We start from the raw sequence: 12,312 nt of genomic DNA, 5'->3' as shown, positions 1-12,312 counted from the left end.
AATTATAATTATTGTTCACATATATATCTTCAAACAATAGATATCCACCATTGAACTTACCTTCCATGATAGTTAAAATCTTATTTCCAGTAAAATATCTTTGAATTAACCCTTTTGCTCAAAAAGTTTAAAAAGTGAACATTTATGAGTAGCTAATGGTAATTCTAATTTTGTTGAAAAATAAGAGTTTTATCAATTTGATGACAAGTGTCATTTCAGATGAAATATTAATATTTGTATTTCTTCTTGAAAATTCTGTGGTCTGTTTAACTTGCAATATTTGAAACTCCCTATAGCTACTGAGAATAATTATTTACAATCCTACTAAATAACTACAATTTTTTAAAATTACCAATTATGTAAGGTTAAGTGAGGACTACAACAAATATCTTCATATTTTATAGACAAATTTTGAAGGAATGTGGACCATAAGATTTTTACATATTCTTTATAACATCAGGTTAATTTGTTTTATTCCTGTTGATGGTTTTATGCTTTAATAGCTTCTTTGCCATCATAAGAATATTTTTATGCTTCTAAAGTTGTCACTTACCTAGCAAGTTTTTTTTTTAATAAAGATGAAAATGAATGAATGGAAATCCTTCTAATACATATGGAATTCTTTAAGAAAATGAAAACAATGTAACCTGTGGAATGAAACAGAAAACTGATAAAATATCTCCTAAAGAAATAGAAATATGATTTTTTTTTAGGAAGATACTTAAAGACTAACAAGCAGTTCTGCTATTAAATCAATTTGAACATCAGAACCTGTCTGAAAATGCATTGTCCTTATATTAGGCAGAATTTTAAGATGGACCCTGTTCAGTGCTATGCCCATCAAAATCCCAATGACATTTATAGAAAAATAGAGTAGACAATTCTAAAATTCATATGGAATCACAACATACTTAGAATAGCTTTAAAAAAGCACAAACAAAAACAAAACCAGAAAACATTAAAAAAGGAAAGCTTGAAAACTCATAGTTCCTGACTTCAAAACATGTTACAAAGCGGGTGCCTGGGTGGCTCAGTTGGTTAAGCATCTGCCTTCAGCTCAGGTCATGATCCTGGAGCCCCGGGATTGAGTCCCACATACGGCTCCCTGCTCAGTGGGGTCTGCTTCTCCCTCTGACCCTCCCTCCTCTCATGCTTTCTCTCTGTCTCATTCTTTGTCTCTCAAATAAATAAATAAATAAATAAATAAATAAATAAATAAATAAGTCTTTTAAAAAACATGTTACAAAACTACAGTAATCAAAATAGTATGGTACTGGCATAAAGACAGACATACAGGCAATGAAACAGAGAGCCCAGAAATAAACCTATGTCTATATGATTAAATGATTTTTGAGAAGGGGGCCAAAGCTATACAATGAGGAAAAGATAGCCTCTTTAACAAATAGTTTTGGGAAAATGATATTCACATGCAAAAGAATGAACTTGGAACTTCATCATAGACTACACAAAAATCAAGTCAAAATGAACTAAAGACTTAAATTCAGTTTATGAATCTATAAAACTCTTAGAAGAAAGCATGGGGAAAATCTTCATAACATTGGTCTTGGCAATGATTTCTTGAATATGACAGCAAAAGCGTTGATAATGAGAGCAAAAACAGGTAAGTGGGACTACATCAAGTTAAAATCTTCTGTACAGCAAAGAAACAATAGATTTAAAGATAACCCAGGGAATGGGAGAAAATATTTGCAAACTACATATCTGATAAAAGTTCAATCTCCAAAACATATAAGCAACCCCTACACTCAAGAGCAAAGAAACACAGGGTGCCTGGGTGGCTCAATTGGTTAAGTGTCTGCTTTCAGCTCAGGTCATGATCCCAGGGTCCAGGGATCCAACCCCACATCGGGGTCCCTGCTCAATGGGGAGTCTGCTTCTCCCTCTGTCCCCCCTTCCCCCCACTCATGCTCTCTTTCTCTGTCTCTCTCAAACAAATAAAATAAATCTTAAAAAAAAGTAAAGAAACAAATAACTCAATTTAAAAATGGACAAAGAATTTGAATAGACATTATAACAAAACAAGACATGGTAATGTCCAAAAGGTACATGAAGAGGAGCTCAACATCACTAGTCATCAGGAAAATACATATCAAAATCACAATGAGACATCACCTCACACTTATTAGGATGGCTATTTTATTCAAAACAAGACAAAAAAAAAAAACCAAGAGTTTGTGAGGAAATGGAAAAACTGAAATCTTTGTACACTGTTGTTGGGAACGTAAAGTGCTGCATCCACTGTGGAAAATACTATGGAGGCACCTCAAAAGTTAAAAATAGAATTACCTTGTAATCCAACAATCCCATTTCTCGGTATATTCCAAAAAAATTGAAATCAGGACCTCAAAAAATTATCAGCATGCCCCTGTTATGGTAGCATTATTCACAGTAACCAAGGTATGGAAACAACCTATGAATGAATGGATAAAGAAAATGTGGTACATATATTCAATGGAATATTATTCAGCTTTTAAAAATAAGAAAAGCCTGTCATTATGCAGCAGCATAATGAATGAATTTAGAGGACTTTATGCTAAGTGAAATAAACCAGTCACTGAAGACAAATACTACATGAACCCAATTATATGAGGTATCTGAAATACTCAAATCCAAAGAAGCAGAGAGTAGAATGATGGTTGCCAGGGGAAATGGGAATTTGTTGCTCAACAGGAATAAAACTTCAGTTTTGCAAGATGATTAAGTTCTAGGGATCTACTATACAATACTGTCCCTATAGTTAACCATACTATATTGTGGGCTTAAATATTTGTTAAGAGTGTAGATCTCATGTTACGTGTTCTTACCTTAATTGCAAAAAAAAAGAAAAAGATAGCTTTGTAACCTTTGCCTCTGGCATTATACCAGTGATTATTTTATATTGTATGGCAAAAGGGAATTTTGCAGGTGTAGTTAAGATTACTAATTTGGTGACTTTAGGTAGAGACATTGTCTGAGTGGGCGTAATCTAATCCCATCCTTAAGTGGAAAGTCTTCTCAGGCTGGTGGCAGAAGAAGTCAGAGAGATCTGAAGCATGAAGAGGATTCAATCCACCAATGCTGGCTGGAAGCTGGAGGTTGCCATGTGACCAGGAATGCAGTAGGCCTATAACATCTGAGAGTGTTTCTGGTTGACAACCAGAAAAGAAACCAGAACCTCACTCCTACAAGCAAAAAGACCTGAATTCTGCCAACAATCTGAATGAGCTTGGAAGCAGATCCCTCCAGGTAGGAACTCAGTAGACTCCTTTCTTAGGCCTTGTAAGGCCCTTTGCAGAGGTTGCAGATAAGCCTGACCAGACTCTTAATCTACAAATTTTTCAAGACTTTTATAAGCAGATCTATCAGCTTTGTTGATTACACTCTTACTTTGATATTGCATCAGAGAGATTAGAAGAAAAAAACCACATATAACTCTTGAATTTAGGCTAAACTAGCAGAGAAATGCTAACAATAAAATATATTCAAGTTACTCTCTCCTAAACCTAGAAAGTACCTTTTTCAACATTTGAGTGTGTACACACACACACACACACACACACACACACACACTTCAATCTCTGGCAAAAGTTGCAAGGTTGGTTATGATTATCTTAAAACCTTGCTTTTGTTCATTATTCTGTTCATTTTATGATGGTATTAATTATCCTGCAGTTACTTTCTATTTTCTACAAAATAAAGTTTATTCATTGCTCTGATAATTAAACATTCAGATATATATCAGACTATCAACCAAACAGTATTGGTGTTTTTTCCCCCCTTGCTATAATTTTAGAGAATGGATGATCTTTCTATTCTATTAGGTCTGTTGCTTTTTTTTGTCCAATACAAACATTAAGATAGTTCCCTTGTCATATACAGTCCTTTTTGTGTATTATTTCTGCACTCAAATTATATTAGTAGAGTAACTAAACCTTCTGTACTAGGATAGAAATAACTAAGAACACAGCAGAGAGAATAAGGGAAGAAAAAGAACATAAAAACACTTTCACTGAACAAGGGGATTAAGATGTATTTCATTTATTTTTATAGCATGGCCATTCAATTCCTCATTTATTCCAGAAATATTGATTGACCACTTTCTGTATTCTAGGAAGACAGTTGGCCAGACACCCTCCTGAGTATAAGGAAGGCATTTACTGAGTATGTACACTACTATCCTGGAAAATGTTTAAAAAATGACATGATTAAATACACTAAACACCGGGCGCCTGGGTGGCTCAGATGGTTAAGCGTCTGCCTTCGGCTCAGGTCATGATCCCAGAGTCCTGGGCTCGGGTCCCGCATCGGGCTCCCTGCTCCTTGGGAGCCTGCTTCTCCCTTGCCTCTCTCTCTCTCTCTCTCTCTGTCTCTCATGAATAAATAAATAAAATCTTTAAAATAAATAAATAAATAAATAAATATACTAAACACCTTCTCAACTCCATGACCAAATTTTTGCCTATATTTATAACCATTCCAAGTTTAAAACCTATTTTAGTTGCATGTTAAAAAAACAAAAGTAAGAAGGATATGTTTTTGTGTTATATAACTGAAAAGTCAGACAAGGATAAGTTCAAATGCTAAAATGATGTTGGCACCTTTTTCTCTACCTCTGGACTTCATTTTCCTTGATTTTAGTTCCTTTTTCGTGGAGAGGTCTGGATTTAAACAAATTTAGATGGAAATATTAAAGGTGCCAAATAAGGCCAAGCCAGGTGACAAATTGATCTTTCAAGACTATATCTATCTCCAGAAATCTCAGCAATTCTTTCTTTCTCAGAATCGGAAATCATAGAGGAAGTCTGATTGACATATTTGTGTTCACTTTTCTATGAACAAAACACTTTGTGCAGATGACTAGCATATTTGGCTAGATCTGGCTCACTTATTCTTCATTGTATCAGGTAAAGACAATGTACTAACTCTCACCAGGAAAGAGGTTTTATTATTAGAAAAAGGAAAAATGGAAAGTATATAGTTACAAATCTACCACTTTCCACTAGAACTTACTATCAGTCAGTATAATGTATTTGCTTTGATTTGATGGTATTGGGTTTTTCAAAATTTTATTCATGTTATTTTATTCACATATCAAACTTTTTCCATTTATATTATTAGAGTATGCTCTTATCTAGAATGTTATTTATCTTCTTCACTTTTTCAAATCCCTCTTATCTATGGAATTATAGTTCAATTTATATACCCTATATGAAATCTTTTACATTAAAATAATCTCCAGTTCTCTTAATGCTTTACAGTATTTGATATTGTTCTTAATTGTTTTACTATATTACATTGCCAATAAAACCTTAAACAATAACATATCTCCTGGATTGTGCTTGCATATTAGAGAAATAATGGTTTTCTTATGGTTCTCAAATAAAATATTTCTTAATTACAAATGGCTTTCTAAATGGAGCGCTACCCATGTATAGATATATGCAGACACATCCAAAGCTATGTCTTGCCCTGCAATGGAGCATTAGATATGACTGTTTAAACCCCTAAGGTGATTTACTTTTAATTATACAAAATAAAATTAACTTATTCTGCCAGGGCACTTAAAGCTGCTTCTGTCTGTCTGTCTCATCACAACAAACATCTCAGGACATTTTCTAAAAGATTTTTTTTATCATATTGGAATTTGAAATATACATAAAAAGACTTTAGCAAATTTGTTGATTTAGAGCATATTTGTCCAGAGATTACCAAGTAACTAGTTAGATTATAGTGGGTTTAATTAGGTGAGCTAAAGAGATACTTACAAACTCTTACTCCTTTCTAAAGTGTTAAGCCTACCTTAAAATTAAAGCTCCTTCATCCTTGGATCAAAAATTTTAGTTATAGATTAAATTTCTAGATTTCTACAATGTGTGAATAAATGAAACGTAATCAGTTTTGACACTTTCTGAAATCCCTGGCAAATAAGGCTGTCTGTTTTTGTTTAAAAAAAAAAGGCTGAGAAGAAGTCTGCCAACCTGTATTCCTGGTTCATACCTTAAGCTTTCTTTCTTTTTTTTTACTGAAATTTTTTTATTATGTTATGTTAGTCACCATACATTGTATCATTAGTTTTTGATGTAGTGTTCCATGATTCATTGTTTACTAAGCTTTCTGTTGGATCATGAACAATGAGACGTCTGAGAGATGCTACTTTCATCTTTTCTGAAATTTGGAAGCTTTTATTAGATGGCATGATATATTGCTTATTCAATTAGTTTATAACTAGTCCAATGTGATTAGAGGAGCTAGAGACAAATTTTGCACTCTGAAGTTAAAGAAAGGTCTAGAGAAAATATTTCATATAGATATAGATATCTTAACTATGCAGTTAAATAGAAACAAAGCTAAACTTAAAAATTTCACATTAAGCAAAAATAAATGCATAATTAAAGAAAGAAATAATTAAAAAGAGGTTAAAAATTGCTCCATAGCTATAGGAGAAATGTTAAGGTTGTGATTTTTCACATTTTGAGAACATATTTTATTTATGAGCCAAGAAATTTCTCTGAGATAGGACTTGATGCAGAACTTATAAATAAAAACATAGTTTGCTTATGAAGTTGTTTCCTTGAGTTCTCCAGATTCTATTGAATAAAAAAGAGTGAACCATGATTTTTGGATCCAAAAGATGAAAAAAAACTGATTACATGTTAGAATGTTTTGTTATGACTTTAATAACTAAACAAGAAAAATTGAATTATTGATTTAATTTTGACCAAAAATTATTGATTAAAATGCTTAAACATTTTCTAACTGGATAGATAAATATGTGTCTACATATATAAATATTTGCACATATTTAATTTTGGAACTTTTCTCTAACAGTGTGAACATTTTAAGATTAATTTTTTTTTAAATTGTATAATAAATGTGTATTCTTTCTCAGTTTTTTGCAAATGTATAGAAACTATTGTGTTAAAACAGCGCTTTTCACAAAATCATTTACCTTTTATGCTATTTAAAAGAAAATATTGGGGCACCTGGATGGCTCAGTCAGTTAAGCATCTGCTTTTGGCTCAGGTCATGATTCTGGGGTCCTGGGATCAAGCCCCCCATGTCAGTCACACTGCTCAGTGAGGAGTCTGCTTCTCCCTCTGCCCTTTCCTCCTGCTCATGCTCTCTGTCTCTCAAATGAATAAATAAATCTTAAAAAAATAAAATAAATTAAAACATTGTTTTTTCTTAATATAATCTTAAAAAAATTTAATATCAACCACATGATGTATTTAAAATATTTTTCTGAAATATCTCTAGAAAAACTTTATTTCATTACTGTAGATTACATTTTTATGTACTATAAGAATTTTCCACCCTTCTAATGTACTTTCATATGTTCGTATATTTTTTATTTTCAATGATATGTGAAAAATTTATACTTTCATATTTGTATATACTCACTATTACAAAATAGTTCTAATTAGTGCCACGTATCTTAAGTATTACAGTAAAATCTTTTTGTTTGCTATGTTTAAGAGAAGCATGTCATAGACTTATTTACCATCTCAGAAAAGTTTCAGAAAAGGACTAGAATATGAAATAAGTATAGCTTATTTGGCTGGACTTTAGTTTTCTTTAAATATACTCATCTATTTTTTCTCTAGAGCCAAAATTGAACATCCATTCTTTCCACTTAGTCTTTAGTGCACTTTGTTTCCCATTAGGCATTATAAAACTTTTAGCTTAAGTACTGTACTCTAAAATCTATTTTTCTTAAGTAGTCTTAATAATATATTTCTAAACCTTTCCCCTGTACTACCTTCATCTGTAAAGCTGACTAAATAGTCACACTATGAAATTGATTACTTGGGCAATGAAGCAGAGCATAATCTTTGACTTTTAAAGATAATTCTCTGTCCTGGCACAAGGTAGCTCTATTACATAAAATTCCTTTCTCCTTTTCATAATGCTAGATACTCAAAATAGGGGAAAAATCATGTCATTTAAATTCAAATATATTTATCATTAATAAAATATTTTTGTATATCATCATTATGTATTACAATAGTAATGTATTATAGTTACTGTCAGTCTTCACGGATGGTTTTTAATGGCCAACAACTGTATTTATTCACTATGCCACTTATTCATTTGTTGTTGTATTTGTTTCAGTAATTCGGTATTTATGGATAATTTAATATATAACATAATTGTTTACCATGATTATATTGAGGACAAAACAGATATCTTTTCCCTTAAAGAAAGTGATTATGGCTAAACCATCAATGTCAAATAAAAGAAAATAAATTTATGCTTTAAATATGAATAATGTTGTAAACAGTTATAAAACATTCTATACTAGGTAATAATTATCTCTAAGGTTGTACTTGTATTATACATCATTGAGAGGAAGCTAAATTGAAGGGGATTAATATTAAAATGGAAACTAAAATGGAGACTTCAGCTGTTAATATTCTCCTGTTAGGTCAGGGTTAAACTCTAGTAAAAGCAGTATTATTCCTATTGTTACAATAAGAAAATTGATAATAGCTCTCCCATACACAAACCATTATACTTTTCATAAATTATATCTGGTATTAGACTGTACTCATCAAATTTCTTATTACATTTTTTTTTTATTTGAGTATAGTTGGCACATAATGTTATACAGTTTTGGGTGTACAACTTGGTGATTTGACAAGATTATACATTATATATTCACCACAAGTGTAGCTACCATCTTGTCCTGTTATATTGTCATTACAGTATCACTGACTATGGTCCTTATGCTGTGCTTTTTATTCCTGAGATTTATTCATTCCATAACTGTAAGCCTGAATCTCCCTCTCTCCTTCACCAATTGCCCAACCACTCCTCTCCCATCTGGCGACCATCAGTTTGTTCTCTGTATTTATAGGTCTTATTCTGCTTTTTGTGTGTTAGTGTCCATCAATAGACAAATGGATAAGGAAAAAATGTGTTGTGTGATATATAATATACGTATATAATGAAATATTATGCAACCATTAAAAGGATGAGTTTGTGCCATTTTCAAGAGCATGGATGGACCTAGAGGGTATTTGCTAAGTGAAATATGTCAGACTGAAAAAGACAAATATTCTACTCATAAGCGGAAGCTAAAAAAACCAAAAACCCAAAACAAAAACAGATGATGCTGTATTGCAAAAACTCACAAAATATTGATGGCTACAAAGCAAGCATTTATATCATACTTAGAAGTACATATATTGATTGAGATTAAATTTATCTCATCTGCAGTCAACTAGGTACCTCTGGGCTAGGCTGAACTTCAGACTTTGGTATGAGTGCAAGTCACCTCTGTAAGCCTTCATTGTTGGACCACGGCTGAAGGTAGAATCCAGGCTGAAGCTGCCACATTCACCTGGGACCTGCTTCATCACAGCAGGTAGCAAAAGCTCCAAAAGGACTGAGGGAAACTGGGCATGCTTCTTACAGCTTTATTTCAGAACTTGACCCACTATTACTTCTGTTTTCTTTCCGTCTGCCAAAGTCTCATATTTAGTCAATGAGGTGTATGAAAGTATAATGAACCAACAAGGAAGCCATGGCAAGGTTGGGCAGAATAGAAATAATTTGGGGAAATAATGCAGTCGATCATATATATAGGGGTGGATATTCATTTTTTTTTTTGCCTTAAGTTTTAATACCAAAGAAAATGCAAATTCACCAGTGAAGAGGTTTAGCTTACTAGTGTATTTCCATCTTCTACAATTGTTATTTCACTGATGAGGAAATGAAGTATTTGTTGATTCTTTAAATTGCCATTAGTGCATTTATTTTTTGGTAAAGGTGTCAACCTTTAAAATATCTCTAGAATAATAGAATGCTAATAGAAATAGAAACCAATCATACACTGAGGTCATTTTTGTGACCTGTTATACTATAAGAGAGGCAATTGTTCTTGTTTTAAATTAGGAAATAAGATGATTATCTTAAGAGAATGTTGTTTGGGGACTATTTCAGTTTTTTATTGCTGAGTAACAAATAAGCTTCATGACTTGAAACAACATCCTTTTATTATCTCACAGTTTTTGTTAATGAGAAATACAGACAAGCTCAGCTGAGTTTCTGCTTAGTTATACCCAAGGCCAAAGTCAAATGTTGACTCAGGGTGCTGAGTTCTTATCTGGAGACTCTGGGGAAGAATTCTCTTTCAATCTTACTTGGGTTGTTGGCTGGATTCAGTTTCTTGTCATTTTAGGATTGAAGTCCCTGTTCCATGTCTGGCTGTCAGCCAGGATCTGCTTTTGGTTTCTAAATGTCACCTGCATTACTTTTTGTATGTTCTTTCCAATTTCAAGACAGCAATGGCATGGTAAATCCTTCTTATACTTCAGATATCTCTGACTTCATCTTCTGCCAACAATAAGAAAACTTTCTGCTTTCAAAGGGGTCATGTGATTAGATTAGCACCACCTGAATAATTTATCTGTTTTATGGTTGACTCCTTAGTAAACTTACCTACATCTGCAACATCTTTTTCTATGTAACATGACATAATCATGGGATTAACACCTGGAGGTAAGGTCATGAGGGACATCCTAAAATTCTGCTTAACACACGAAAATCCTTTTTCAGTCACATTTGATATTCAAATTCATTTAGTAGCAGAATTACAGATTAGCCTTTTAAATATTTTTTTCTCATAATGCTGTCAGATTTCCATTTCTCTAGGGGATTTTTTCCAGCTTGCTATTCAATTGCACCAGTTATTTTTTTTTCATTATTATGAAGAATTGCATACATATTAGAGAGATTGTCATTCATTACTTTTTCATCTTTTTGAAAACACATAGGCTGACTTGTTAGAAAAAAACTGACATCTTTAAAGGCACAAAAATATTAGTGTTTTCCCACAAAATGGTGAGATAAACACTCATAGTACCATCAGTAGGCACATCTTGTCACCCCTTAAAAGAAGAGCTAAACTAGTTAAAACTGAAATTGTAAAGAATACCTAATATAATAGAATCACCATGTAAGTGTTGAATATATCCAGGGCCCTATGTAGACATAATTAATCTCTGTGCTTACACAGACTATACAGCTAAGCAGAAGAATCCAAGCCAAGGGATATCCAGTACAGACTTCCCAACAAAAATATATTTAATAACAATACCCAGACCTTTAAAATGGGATGCTGAAAATGCTCCAATTACAGAGTAAGCATATTGTTATATAAACGTCTGTACATCTAGAGCAAGATACTACCACAAAGATTAGTATTAAAGACACAGTGACCACAAATGCTTCAAAAATAAACAAACCCAGATCAACTAACTGGTGAGACATGTATTAAAAGTTTCTATCCTTTCATCCTCTCTTTCTTTGAAGCACGAATGACCGTAATTGTAGATCCCAGGCAGCTTAATAATCACCCTATTTTCCCACGAAGATTTAGTTTTTTTTGTTTAGAAAGTATGAAAAAAAAATCACTTACTAGGACATAAAGAGCTTCTAAAATAGTCATTAATTGACCATTGTAAATATAAGCAACAAAGTTGGCTGTCCCTACAATATCTAGAGACTACCTACATTCCATGTAATGTAGCTGCTTCTGTTTTTATGCCAGCAATGGTGTGGTGAATCCTTCTTATGCTTCAAGTCTTAGTCTTCATTGCCTGCCTTTCCCCCACTGGTATCTGTCTAGCCTGCTACCACCATTCTTTAAGACATACATGACCGCTCTGAGTTGGAATAAATATCTGGTCTTCTGTAGTCAAAGAACCTCAGGCTTTTATGTCACCATATTGTTCATCCAGTACCAAGTGCAAATGTTGATACTGTAGTCAGTCATACACACTGCCTCCTTCCTAAGGGAATACTAAAATGGTATAACCCCAGTATGACTTTGGGTTATGGCCACCACCAGGACACAGGCACTACTACTGAGAAGGCTTGGGCCCAGCTGAGTGGTGCCATTTGCATTTTATTTAGAGTTGTAAAATTTAGTATGCAAGTATTTTGACACAGGGAAATGTGTCAGGTCAAAATCCAGACATGAATCTTGTACATAATTTCTTTTATACTTTATTCTTGGTAAGTATCAGTTCTGTGTAATTGATTTTAGGTTATAATTTTCTGAGGGTAACTGTGTCAAAATTTTGACCTACTCATCTTACATGATTATTTTGGCAGGCAATCCCTCTTACCATCTACTTTTTCTCTGTCAGGGATCATGCTTCCTCCTAAATAGATAAAATATAAATGCCATGAGACTGAAAAAAAAAAAAAAACAAAACCCTCAACGATATACCCTTCGTTCCTCCAATATGTATTCTGCTATTTCCTTGCCTACATTTAGTTTGCCAGTGGAGGTTATCCAAACTA

The 12,312-nt window shown here is 33.0% G+C and overlaps 1 pseudogene; it reads right to left on the bottom strand.

Moving 5' to 3' along the window:
- Window positions 1-9,209: 9,209 nt before the first annotated feature.
- LOC113915857 lies at window positions 9,210-11,452 on the bottom strand (annotated as a pseudogene).
- Window positions 11,453-12,312: the final 860 nt, after the last annotated feature.

This window comes from Zalophus californianus, chromosome 1, assembly GCF_009762305.2.
Source record: "Zalophus californianus isolate mZalCal1 chromosome 1, mZalCal1.pri.v2, whole genome shotgun sequence".
Classification (NCBI taxonomy): domain Eukaryota; kingdom Metazoa; phylum Chordata; class Mammalia; order Carnivora; family Otariidae; genus Zalophus; species Zalophus californianus.
This window is presented reverse-complemented; position numbering and strand designations above follow the sequence as displayed.